The sequence below is a fragment of the Amblyraja radiata genome, chromosome 5 (genome assembly GCF_010909765.2).
Source record: "Amblyraja radiata isolate CabotCenter1 chromosome 5, sAmbRad1.1.pri, whole genome shotgun sequence".
NCBI classification, from domain to species: domain Eukaryota; kingdom Metazoa; phylum Chordata; class Chondrichthyes; order Rajiformes; family Rajidae; genus Amblyraja; species Amblyraja radiata.
Window position 1 is genome coordinate 61,545,199 of NC_045960.1, and position 14,210 is coordinate 61,559,408.

The 14,210-nt window shown below is 39.6% G+C and overlaps 1 protein-coding gene across 3 annotated transcripts in view; it reads right to left on the reverse strand.

Annotated features, from left to right (window-relative positions):
- LOC116973366 (proto-oncogene tyrosine-protein kinase LCK-like) overlaps positions 1-11,915 on the reverse strand; it is a 58,189-nt gene extending 46,274 nt beyond the window's left edge. For 2 of the 3 annotated variants that reach the window (XM_033021359.1, XM_033021358.1), the window contains exon 1: positions 11,338-11,914. The gene's annotated coding sequence lies outside the window, so the exon portion shown is untranslated. Of the gene's footprint in view, positions 1-11,337 lie in introns of all 3 variants that reach the window. The other variant, XM_033021360.1, reaches the window with a different exon arrangement.
- Between the last annotated feature and the right edge of the window lie 2,295 nt (positions 11,916-14,210).

The window sequence follows — 14,210 nt, forward strand, 5'->3', positions numbered from 1 at the left end:
TTCTGGGTTTTTACTCGAGGCAGCTCAGCCACATACCACTTGTTCGTCAATAATAAAAATGCCTACATTACAACAGTGACTGCTCTGCAATAATAATTCATTAACTATTAAGTGAAAATGGTGTTAAAGGCATCACATAAATGCAAGCCTTTTTATGTATACTTTATAAAACATCAGACTCAAATGGAAACAAGGACTCTAATCAATACCTAGCTTTTCAAATCTTTACATAATTACTCTTCAAAGAACACAACTAAAATTGTCCGTATCCGAGCGATTTTGATGAATTCTGTCCCCAGTGTGCGAGACCAATTGAACGGTCATTTGTGAGAGGTCAATAAATTACTACTGATGAGGCACTGATGGAACTGAGCGGCTCAATACGACAAAGTAACTTGCAAAAACTGGGGTCGCAAAACAATACTGACCAGTGCGTAATGTTATTAAGCTATGATTTCAAGATCTGTATTGAACTAAAAGGATTCTTTGGGGTTATTTAGCAGACATGTCAGTAGCAGTAGACCACCAAGTTACAAACATTAAATCGACATTGGAAGTAAATTGAAACCCTACTTCACATTAAAAGATTTCTATACTTCCCAATATTTATTTTGTTAATAATAAAAATCTAAGTTGGTTCCATTCATGTTCCCTGCATCAGAACTGAAAGGAAACAGGACAGGTTGTCAATATATAGCAGTACAGAGTATGTGTGTGTGTGTGTGTTTGGGGTGGGGGGGGGGGAGGGAGAGGAGCTGCTAAGTGAAAGGTGGAATCAGGTGAGGAGGATGAACAGAGAAAGAGCAAGGACGAATGGGGACTTTTTATGAACTGTCAGGAAATATTGGTTGCTAGAACCAATTGGTTTCTGCACACCTTTCACCAGATTGGCTCAGTACCAGTTCCTAGGATACGGTGTTTCTGGTGAAAGGTGCGCAGAAACCAATTGGTTCTAGCAACCAATATTCCAGTGACAGGATGCAACCAGACAAAATGGGTTGGACCTGTAACAGCCCATAAATATACTATCCCATTGGATGTCAACAAAAGGGATACGAGGGAAGTGGATCTTGGAAACAGGACTTCACTGAACCCTGAGGAAATAGTAAGAAGCTGTGATGGTGGTGAGAAGCTAGAACGAGCACTCAGAAAGGAGGAATCCCGAGCCTGGGATTCACTGAACAAAAGGATGCCACAAGTTTTAGGTATGTTGCAAAGCCTACCTGAAGCGTCGCTGAAAATCTGTCGCTGCGGGTGTGCGCGATTTTGGCGCCGTTTAGAGGGGGGCGGTTTTAAAACGCGATTTTCTCTAGGCTGTTCAAATCGAAGATGTTCAGCCTAGTTAATTATTAACGAAAAATCGCTGGAAGACCCCGTCGCAAAAGCTATTGTTAGTTTTAAAGGCCTCGTATAATAGTTATAGTAGTTTAAAAATCAATCTCTAAACCCGCGACCACCGGCAGCTGTCAGGGTCTCATAGAGCAAATAACTGAAGGTATGCTGCTTATTTTTACATTAAAAAGGGCTTCTTAAGATCCCTTTATACAAAGTTTAATATTGCGAGTAGCTCATTTTGGGCCCCTTATATCCCGCAGTATTTTTCTGGGCATTTGAGGGCACAAATCTACCGCAATGTGAACGTTCCAAACCAGCGCGTTCACAGGATCCCACTAGAAAGCTGATTTAAAATGGACTTTAATTTACAGCAATTGAACACTAAATTTCCATTTGGCCTATAAATTAATGTAAATGAGATTTAAAAATCATGTTTTATTGTGAATTATTTATGAATATTATTTGGACACTTAGGCTATTTAAAATGTTAATCATTTATTAAGAAATGGATAGATGTTTAGATCTAGTAATTGAAGTTTGAAATTAGCTACACTTGGGTAACTAACTAATTATATGCTTTAATTTCAGGTCATCCAAGTAAGATTATTTTATATATGTTTCAGAATGGTTCAATCTACGATAACTGAAAATTTCATTCAGTTCTCTTAATTTTTAAGAAGGTTATGGGCTTTTGACTGCACACGATCACAGCTTTTTTGTTATGTCCATAGAAAATCAATAGGGAACAAGATGCTAATTTCCGAGTATGAAAATGGCCATAACTTTTTAAATACTTGAGATATGAAAGTGAATTAGGTGTAAAATTAAACTTCTTTTTATGCTTTATCTGATGGGATAAATTACAGACTTGATTTTTTAAATCTCAAAATTTTGTAACATTGCTACAAGTTTAACTGAGACCATGTGTCTTAACAATTAGTATACTGTGCAAATTGTGAGTGCTTGTACTTTTCCTTTGCAGTTAAGAGTTTGAATAAAGTGAAGTGAATCTATTATCAACTGTCAGTAGTGCGTTTCTAACATAAGTGCAAATTCAGCACAATACCAGAGATACAGTACATGGATGAAAACAAACATCCAAATTCTCCACTGGCAATTTAGAAGTACCTGTACAGTCAACCTTAGTGAAATCTTTTGGACTGTTTTTAACGGGACTTTGCTGGACTTTATCTTGCACTAAACCGTATACCCTTCATCCTGTATCTGTACACTGTGAACGGCTTGATTGTAATCTGTATAGTCAAAAGATCATAAGATCATGTGACAGGAGTAGAATTAGGCCATTCAGCCCATCAAGTCTACTCCGCCATTCAATCATGGCTGAGCTATCTCTTCCCTCCTAACCCCATTCTCCTTCCTTCACCCCATAACCTCTGAGACCCGTACGTCTTTCTGCTGACTGGATAACACGCTATACAAAAAAGGTTTTCACTGTACCTCGCAACACGTGACAATAAACTAAACTAAACTAATATTTGACATTAGGAAAAATGTCTATTTATTCATTAAGTCTTACATTAAACTATTAAATTCACAAAATCAAATAATGGGAAAGCAGCATTAACTTTCAGAATACTTGATAACTTCCACCCTCTGTTTGGCAGCTCTTCCAGATGGGCCACGTTTAAAAAATATTTAGAAACAAAGAAAAACAGGTGCAGGAGTACGCCATTCAGCCTTTCGAACCAGCACCGCCATTCAATATGATCATGGCTGATCATCTAAAATCAGTACCCCGTTCCTGTTTTTCCCCATATCCTTTGATTCCTTTAGCCATATGAGCTAAATCTAACTCCCTCTTGAACCAGTAAATTGGTCTCCACTGCCTCCTGTGCCAGAGAATTCCACAGCTTCACAACGCTCTGGGTGAAAAGGTTTTTCCTCATCTCAGTCCTAAATGACCAACCCCTTAAATTGTGACCCCTGGTTCTGGACGCCCCCAACATCGGGAACATTTTTCCTACATCTAGCCTTTAAGAATGTTATATGTTTCTATAAGATCTCCTCTCATCTAAATTCCAGTGAATACAAGCCCAGTCGACTCATTCTCTCATCATGTGTCAGTCCCGCCATCCCGAGAATTAACCTGGTGAACCTACGCTGCACTCCCTCAATTGCAATAAGTCCTTCCTCAAATTAGGATTTGATTTGTTGTGGAAAAATAAGATGTGCACTTGAGCAGTACACTGGCACATCAACAATTCACAGTTCTAAGTGTTTAATTTCCATGGGAAGAGGGCTGTTTTGTTATTTAAAGTAAACTGTTCAAAACCCCCAAATGATTGGTTGGTGTTGGTGTTTAGCCGAGTTTAGCCCTCTGCATTTCCAGACGTTAATCCGATAAAGCACACAGGACACTGCTGAACTGATAGAGATTTAGGATTTTTTTTCCACACAGATCGGGTCACATTAGATGGCAAATATATGGAGGTTTACAAAGTTCTATTGCCCATAGGTTAGCACGCAACAAAAGCTTTTCACTGTACCTCTGTACACATGACAATAAAACTAAACCGAACTGATCCAGATAGTTCAAGGTTTCAAGGTAAAAGGTCACTTTATTGTCACATGTACCAATTAAGGTGCAATGAAATTTGAGTTACCTTACAGCCATACTAAGTGAAAAGCAACAAGGGACACAACCACATAAAAATTAACATAAACATCGATCACAGTGGACTCCACATTCCTCACTGCTTTGAAATGCAATAAAGTTCAATCTTCTTCCTCTTTGTTCTCCGTCCGCAGTTAGACCATCCGCAGTCAGGGCGATCAAAGCCCCCGCATCCGACGATCAAAGCCCCCGTCGGGGTGATCGAAACTCCCGTGTCGGGGCGGTTGAAACTCTCTCGAAAACATCTCATTGAAAAGTTCCTGAGTCGGCCTCTTCATACCAGAGACCGCAGGCTTCACGATGCTAAAGTCCACAGGCCCCGCAGTTGGACCTTCGATCCCCGGCAAAGGGATCACAAGCTCCACAAAGTTAAAGTCTCGCAGACTCCCGCGGCTTTGAGCTCCATTAAGATCACAAAACCTGCAGCAGGAACAAGCTTTACCATAAAAGACACCAGTAGCAACCAGTTCCGAGCAACAGAATCCTTGATTTCAGAATCACCAAGGAACACCTCACATTCACGGTTAATGTTAAATGTTAAAACGGCTAAATGGATTAAATCTATATTATATACAGCTACTTTCAATTGGAGTTATGATTGAAATTAACCACTGCATTCATCTTACCTACTGTTCAGTTAGGTATGTCATACCCAGAAGGGATACAACTCCCAGTAGGGGAGCAGCTACAATAAGTAGTGAATGCACATTGTTATCAGGAGCAAGGGGAGATCACTAATGGAAGGAGATAACTGGGCAACACCTATTTCATTTTAAACTATTTTTTTTATTGTACTCTACCGTTTTCATGAATTTGATGTTCAATAAATTACTTGAACCGTTGGAGGAACTTGACAAATCAGGCAGCAAATGAGTGGGGAAATTGACAGATGACATTTTGGGGGGTCCAGACCCAAAATATCATCTAGCCATTTCCTTCCCCAGATGCCGTCTGACCAGCTCATTTCTTCCAGAAGATTTTCATCACGATTCCAACATCTGCAGTCTTTTGTACCTCCAATCCTTTGAGCTTGTTTCTTTAAGTAAATATTGCAACATTTAGTATTTAACTTTCCTTGGCATGATAAAAAGGCATGAAAGAACCGAATAAAATACTTGACAATATGTATAATAACAATTGGGGGATTAATTTGTCTCACTATTTCTCATTACATTGCTTGTAACGCAGCCGGTAGAACAAAACTTCACAACCGCAGTTATGCCACAATTTGGAAATTACCATTACTAACATTATCAGATTTATGGTTAGCATTTCGTACATTTATTTTATCCCTGCATTTCAGCTGAATAAATATTCCTTATATTAAACAAGCTTATATTCCATGATTTCTGTTTAATTTAAATGTTCAACATGAGATTTTGAAAGTGAAATCTAATAGGCTCATTATCCTTCTGAAAGATTTCATAGATTCCAAAATTATTTCCTAGAAATATTCTGTCTGAAAAAAATTGCTTATTTCATTATGCAATTTATATGGCAGATTGGAAAAATTAATTATAAGTATAACCGGTGTGTTAATCCGTTTGTCTTGCATTTTGTCATGTTATTTGTTCATTATCCTGTGCAATTTCTGGAGTAGCTTAAAATATTACTAGTTGCCATCTATTATGTTTCTCATAATTTACTACTTTGCTGCCCAGTGTTGCATCACATTCAGCATCTATTATACACAACTGTTTTTCAGTAAATATTCTAATATTTTTGTGAAATGTTAAGAAATATAAATGTTAAAGCTAAATATAAAAGTTCTGATCAAGTATTCCAGAACAGAAACATTAAATATTTCTCCCTCCAGAGATACTGCACGAGCAGTATCTGGTGAGTATTTCCAACACTTTCTGCTTTTATTTCAGCAGATACAAGCCGACTTTCCCACATAAGATAACTCACCATTCCAGGTGTTAGTCGTGCAAATCTTCTCTAAAATGCTGCCAACATATTAACATCCTTCCTTGAAAAAGACTAGTGTAGAGCACAACTTTCGAGACATGGTATTATCACAGCTAAATGTAACTGATGCAAAACATCTCTATTTGTATACTTGTAACATTTAAGTAAGTAAAAGAGCAATTGATTAAAACTTTAGGTGACCTGTTACGGTGTCCCACGAACGGCCAATACAGGGTAAGTAAGGTCCATAACAAAATTTCATTTTTCAGGGTTGTTAAACTATTTTCCTCAAATTAGGGAAATCTGAGACAACAACATTTGCTGTCGGTGGTGACCATTGATGATACACAGTTTTATGGGTCAACAAATTCCTGACTTACATAGAAAAGACTGAAATTAATGGAAACCACGTCAGATTTAACATCCTTCATGCCTATATTGTGAATATCGATTATTATTATATCAGGTCAAATAAAATAATCTACTTAGACCATGCTTTCATATTGTCATTGGTTCCTCATGAAGGAGGGAATAGAATAAATCTTTAAATCCAAAGTATTATACACTCATTTTGGATTTCTCATTAGAGAATATAATTCTCATTAGAGAACATAGAGAATATAACATAGAACAGAACACCACAAGAACAGGCCCTATGGCCCACAATATTTGTGCTGAACATGATGCCGAGATCATCAATTAGCTACCTAACCCATATCCCTTTATTCCCTGTATATCCATACGCCTATCCAAAAGTCCTTTAAATGCCACTAACATATCTGTTTCAACCACCATCACCAGCAGCACATTCCAGGCACTCACCACCCTTCTCACCGAAAAGCGATGCCCTCCAGTATTTGAATTTTTCATTCTTGAAAAAATATTCTAACTGTCTACCATATCTACAGTATGCCTCTCATAATTGTATATACTTTTATTAGGTCTCCCTGCAACTCCGTGATTGTTTATCAAAGAAAACAATCCAAATCTGCCCAACCTTTCCCTGTAGCTAATACTCCCTAATCCAGGTATCATTCTGGTAAACCTCCTCTGAACATTTTCCAAAGCCTCCACATCCGTCCTGTAATGGGGTGACCAGAACTGCACACAATGCTCCAAATATCTAGTCCAAATCAAGATGGCGGCAGATGGAAGAGAGGATACGTAATAGGTGATAGAGAGGATAACAGGCCTTTAAGGCCAAGATAAAACTATACTCTTAAAAACATTGGTGCTTTGTTGGCGCCAGAAACGTGACTCTTTGTGTACGGTCTCGGTGAAGTCTACTATTACACTACAATCGTTGCACTTTTATACATATCTATGATTGTGCTTATCTATAGTATGATTTTACTGGATTGTATGCAAAACAAAGATTTTCACTGTATCTAAGTACATAGGTACATGTGACAATAAAGTATCATTAACATCATCATGCGGCTTAACCAAAGACTTATGAAGCTGCATCATGACTTCAAATAGCTTACAAAAATTAATGTTTTTAATAAGAAATTAATAGAGCCATGTATTAAAATTCTCCTCAGGCTTTGGAGTGTAGGATGTTCCAAAAGGAAACCAATGTAAACCAGTCTGGGTGCACCATATCAGCTTCCTGGTCAAAATAAATCAATTAATGAGCAGGTGAGTCTTTAACCCATTAAAGCACAAAAACACTGCAAATTCACAATGAGTCTCTCACAATCCATGATAGTTAGATTACACAATAAATGGATCCTCAGTATTCTGCTCGCCTTTCCACCTGCAGAGGATCTGGTACACGTGTAGGAAGGAACTGCGGATGCTGGTTTAAACCAAAGATAGGCACAAAAAGCTGGAATACCTCAGCGGGACAGGCAGCATCTCTGGAGAGAAGGACTGGGTGATGTTTCGAGTCGAAGAAGGGTCCGAACCCAAAACGTCACCCATTCCTTCTCTCAAGAGATGCTGCCTTCCCGCTGAGTTACTCAAGCTTTTTGTGTCTATCTGAGGATCTGGTACACATCCCTAAGCATTTATATTTTTAATTAAGATTTCTCACATTCTTGAATTTATTCCCTCATGTCTTGTGAAAATATATATATTTTTATGTAAAATATATATTGACAATATGTACAACTGAATGTAAGTTTCCAATGCCAATAGTCTTGGCCATTGGAACATTTTCAGCAAAATCCTAAGCATAACTATGAATTAAATGTGGTGATGAAAGAGCTACACATTTGAAAATAGGGTGTTGTCCATCTATGAAACAGCGGAGGAATTATTTTCTCGATGAGAGTCATGAGTTTTTGGAGCTCTCCATTCCAAAGGATTGTGGAAGCAGAATCATTGAATATTTTTAAGGCAAAAGTTGATTAATTCTTGTTAAGCACAGGAGTATACAGCAATGCAAATCTGAGGCGAATGAAGCAGGTTTGAGGGGCCTAAGGGATTACTCCTGTTCCTAACATGTACATTCCTTTGGATGTTAAGTCAAGAATCAAAAGAGTCAAGAGAGTTTATTGTCATGTGTCCCAGATAGGACAATGAAATTCTTGCTTGCTGCAGCAAATAAAATTGGGGTTTAATGATGATATGACAGAATTCATAGCCATTTTACCTGATGTCAAAATCAGCACATAAATGTTTATACTTACCCAATTCATACACACAGAAATTATAGCATTTCCTTTAGTTGAATGAATTTAGTTTTGATGAATATCATTAACAAAAATCATGTATTATTGATTTACATCCTGTATTGCAAACTATTTTTAAAGAGCTTTTATAGCTCAGCTCCCCAAACACAATTCTGCAGAATACTGATATTTCTAACGATGGATTACAACCAAAATACCCTCTTTTCTTTGCGTCTTGAAATCCCATGGCATTATTTGTTTCTACATTAAACTAATGACATCTATATGTTCTAACCTTTACATGTTTACAAGTAAATAGAGCAGAGAATAAGAACTTTTTTCCCAGTTGGAAATGTCAAATACTAATAAGCATAGCTTTACAGACAGAGGAGGAAATTAGAAAGGGATATGTGGGGCAAGAGAACGGTAGGTGCTTGTCAAGGCCTGAGAGATCATGTACATGCATCACTGAAAGTTGATATGCAAGCAATTAGGAAGGCAAATCGTGTATTGTCCTTTACTTAGAGGATTTGAATACAAGAATAAAAATGTCTTAATGCAATTATGTTAGGTCCTGGGGTGATCACATCTTCAATATTGTGTACAATTTTGGCGTCCCTAATTGATTGATTGAAAGATAGATACAGCAACCTTTCGGCCCACCATGTCCACACTGGCCATCGATCAGCCACTCACACTAATTCTATGTTACCCCACTTTCACATCCACTCCCTACATCCTCAGGATAATTTACAGAGGCCAAATCTAAAAAAAACACCTCTTTGGGATGTGGGAGGAAACCAAAACACCCTGTGGAACTCCACATGTTCAGAGGTTGGATATGCAAACTCCGCACAGACATCACCAAGGTCAGAATCAAGCCCAGATCTCCGGTGCTGTGAGACAGAAGCTCTACCACTGTGCCAGAAGAATGCACATGCGATAGAGGTTCACCAGATTGACTCCCGGGGCAGTGGGTTTATTATTACGAAGAAAGATTATGCAATTTGGGCATATACTCTGTGGAGTTTAGAAGAATGAGAGGTGATCTCACTGCAACATAGAACATTCTTACAGAGCTTGAGAAGTAGATGCAGGTCTGATGATCCCTATGGTTGAGTAATCTAGAAACAGGAGCTGCAAATACAAAATAAGACATCTGCCTTTCATCCAGAAGGTTGTGAACCTTTGGATGTAAAAACTTAGTTATATTGAATGATTCAGGTGTCAGGGGATGAATGAGGGCCATCTACTCCTGCTTCTACGTCATATGTCCATTTAGGTCATCATGCCTGTATGTCCTCTTGGATTAGCTACACAATTGATCCTGTAATCCTGTCCTTTCCACAGCGCCTGCAAAGTTTCCTTCTTTGGATAATTACCCAATTCCTTCATGAACCATATGGCAGAGGATAAACTGCACATTTAGTTTGATAAAGATGTAACATAATTGTAGTGGAATACAGTGTGAAAGCAAGCCATTTAAACAGACTGTTATGCCAGGATTTATACTCCATTCTAGCCATCTCCCACATTCTTTTCTCATATAATCGGCAAAAACCTCCTTTCACTATCCAGTCTTTATCAATCACATACCTGTTGTAATGTACTGTTAAATAGTCATTTCCATAAACGTTACTTTCAATACTAATGCAATAGTAACCAGCAAAAAATCTCCCTTTACTATTTTAAAACTCTGAGTTATCACCCCTGTTGTTTAATAAACAAATATGAACAAAATGTAGGATTTTGCTGTGACGTGTAAATTAATACAGCCTGCTGTCATTTGCCTCGCACTTGTCCGCAAACTTTCTATATGGCTTTGCAAACCCAACTTGCCCAATGCCTCGTCCAGAATGCCGCAACCTCTGTGAAAAGGCCAAACAACTGTGCGCCTCCTTACCAAATTGACTTTAGAATTATTCTTAAATACCGGAGTGAGAAGCAGTAAGTGCCTGTTAGAATACGTCTTTGTGGCAGCAATGCAACATTGGCTGCCGTAAAATTCCAAAGAAGAAGAAGAAGTAGAATACGTCTTTCCATGTCATCTCGAGAACGGAAAGGAAACATAACAAAGGCCAAAATATCCATGGAGTGAAAAGGGAAATAAAAAAAATAATGGTGTAAATTTATTAATGAAACTCACTCATCATAATTAACATCTGAAGGAATGGGAATCTGTAATTACTAATGTTAATTTTCAGGGTCAGGGAAGTTGTTTGGAAGAAATTACAAATTTTACTTTGTGGCGGTGTAGTTCAAATCTACAACGCAAATATACTAACTTTACGCCGTTCCGTATGTTTGAAATGAGAGCCAGAGGCTTTTAGTGAAATTTAGGGATAAATGTCAAATAAACGACAATAACTTTGGCTGTTTTTGCCTTTTGAAGAGCCAGCCAGCCAGCCATCCGTGCTCCCCCAAATGTTCTCTTCCGTTTGTCACTGGATAATAGTATTAGCAATATGTCATCAAATAGTAATAATAAAGGGCAGTTGTAAATCGGGCGAGCGATGTCAGACGGGTTACATCACATAAATAAATACAAAATTAACTCTATCAGGGCAAGACCAGCCAATAGTCCCGTGGCCCAGCTAATATCAAAAGCAATCATCCTGAGACTCTCAGAACGATTAATTGTGACATATTTCTCTCCATACAATTAATTGTTGTATTCCATTCAGTTTCAAAACTCCATCCTCCACTTTTAAGATGGGTTTGATGAAAATAGGCAATCAGGCAACTTTTACAGATGCAGCTCAGTAATTACCTTAATGTTTTTATTTAAAAGAAAGTTTTTTGTCTTTCTATAATCATTCGACTTCATTGCATATTTACCTGAAATGTGATCTCTTTACATTAAATTCCAATCGATGAAAATTGCAGCGGTTTCATCTAACTCTGCACAGGGCAGCATTTGGAACTCGGTTGAGAGATGCGAGCTTGTTCTTTTCTAACTGTCTCAGTGGCCAGGATATAGAGAATCATCGGAAACCCAACACATCGAAAAATGGCCACAACGCAACTCGCCTTTTTATTTATATTTCCCCCAGAAAAGAGCGGCGAAAATACACTCCTTCGACCACGTTGACCCGGCAGCAGAAGATGAAGCAATCGAAGAATAAAGGGTGTCTTTGAGTGAGAGACCAGTGCTGCGAGGAACACGGGTCAGTTACACCAGTCGCACGAAAGGCGTGCGTTGTGCCTTTCCTAACTCTGCTGTTTCCTCCGGGCAGTCCCTGTGTCCCGTCTTCGGATAGTCCCTGTGTCCCGGCTCGGCGCAGTGCCTATCCCACTCCGGTCAGTGTCTGTGTCCCGCTTCGGACTGTCCCTGTGTCCCGGTTCCAGTCACTGCCCGTGTCCCGGCTCCAGTCACCGCCCGTGTCCCGGCTCCAGTCACCGCCCGTGTCCCGGCTCCAGTCACCGCCCGTGTCCCGGCTCCGGTCAGTGTCTGTGTCCCGGCTTCAGTCACTGCCCGTGTCCCGGCTCCAGTCACTGCCCGTGTCCCGGCTCCAGTCACTGCCCGTGTCCCGGCTCCAGTCACTGCCCGTGTCCCGGCTCCAGTCACTGCCCGTGTCCCGGCTCCAGTCACCGCCCGTGTCCCGGCTTCCTTCAGTTCACATCCACAGCAGGAGGACAGTCCCGGTCGCTGGTCGCTGGACGCTGGACTTGATTCCTCAGTCCGCCTCGGACCAGCCACGCGTTGCCGCCAGAGCTGGCGCCAAGATTTGAGTCCTCCGTCTCTTTTGTTTATTTATTTCTGCTTTTCTACTGTAAAATACACAAGACTAAATTTACTCGATCAAAATGTGTTCTTACTCTGCTTCCGAGCCGCTGAGCGGCACGATGAGAACTGTCTCCTGGTCGTTCCGTGGGCCGACGTTGGTTGTAACCCTTTGTAGACCCATGTGACGTTGAAGTCCAGGTATCCAACAGCGGTTCCCCAGGCACTCGCCCAGCTCGGTATATATTAGTTCCGTTTCCCCTTACCGAAGTCATATCGCCAGAAGACAACAATAAATTCAGGTCAAGGCTCAGTTCCCACTGAATGGCAATAGATTCCGAACTCGCAGTTTCTGCTCCATGGTTCATATAAATATCCCTCCAAATCATAAAACTTCTGGAAATCTAGTTCCATCAAATTATTATTCGGAGGATAAAATGCAAATACATGTTTACTATTTGTGTCTTAAGAGTCATACAGCGTGGAAACAGGCCCTTCGGTCCAACCTGTCCAGGCCGACCATCATGGCCAATCTACATACCTGCCTGCGTTTGGCATGTGTCCTACGAAACCTACCATATACATGTATCTGTCCAAAATGTGTAGGAAAGAACTGCAGATGCTGGTTTATATCGAAAGTAGACACAAAAAGTTGGAGTAACTCAGCGGGTCAGGCAGCATCTCTGGAGAGAAGGAGTACCCATTCCTTCGTGACCCGCTGAGTTACTCCACCTTTTTGTGTCTACCTTGTATCTGCCCAAATGTCTGTTAAACGTTGTGATGGTTTGTCTCAGTTTCAGATTTTCAGCAACCTCAGTTTTTAATGTCCATCAACAGTTAAAGATATTTGTTGAGAAAATCATTCGAAAAAACTAAAGTTGGCATAATTTGTATCCAAAATAGGTGAACACATTTGTAATTGCGTAAACCCCCCCTTCCACACCATTCTATTCCCTTGATTGTGTTTGTGGTCTCTCCTGCAACAAAACATTTTTAAACTCCTATCCATTTTTTTTAATCAATTGCAAGTGTATAATTGAATCACTCCCTGTTAGGTCTCATCTATTTTGGAAGGAAAATATGCTAACTTTAGATTTGTTTTTAATGATTTTCTGACATTAAACAAACATCTGTAAATGTTGATGAACATTTTTTTAAAGTTTCTGAAAACCTGAAAGAAGGACAGAAAATGGTGGAATCCCTGAGCAGGTCAGGCAGTATCTGTGGAAAGAGAAACAGAGGCAACAATTCAGGTTAATGAGCTTTGATCAGAACCAAATAAAAGGCATTCAAACTATGATTTATGTTTCTCTTCCCACAGACGCTGCCCAAACTACAGACTGTTTCCCGCGCTTTCTGTTTTTGTTTCAGACCTGCAACTGGTAGGTTGTTTTCCCAGAGTGCTCCAAAAATGAATGCGCCCAAAAACAGGGACATTTTTAGAAAACAGACAATAGTAGTCTGTTCTTTATAATAGGACTTAATGCGCAAAAGCTGGCCCTACAGTTAGGAGTAGGTTTTTCACCCCAATTAATCTGTTCCATCATTTCATATAATGATGATTGATCCAATTGTAACATCAACTCTGAATTCCCACCTACCACCTTTGTTAACCTCTCACCTTATCAACAATCTATGATCAGTCTGAAGAAATGCCCCAACCCAAAACATTATCTGTCCATTCTTTCCACAGATGCTGCCTGGCCCGCTGAGTTACTCCAGCACTTTGTGTTTTGCTCAAGAATAGTAAGATTAAACGAGAACTTACCAGTTTGAAGTTTGATCTTTATTTTATGAGGAGTTACGATGAGCGATTACGTGAAGAACCCTGCCAGTCCGCATGCGCGTCAATCATCAAAGCAGCGGTGTGAAATTACAGATAATAGTAACTGAAGTAACATAGTAAGATTATAAACCAGACCTTCCGGTTGACCTTTATGATATTGAGGGCCAGGAGCGGTGGGCACATAATTGCTCAACGTAACTC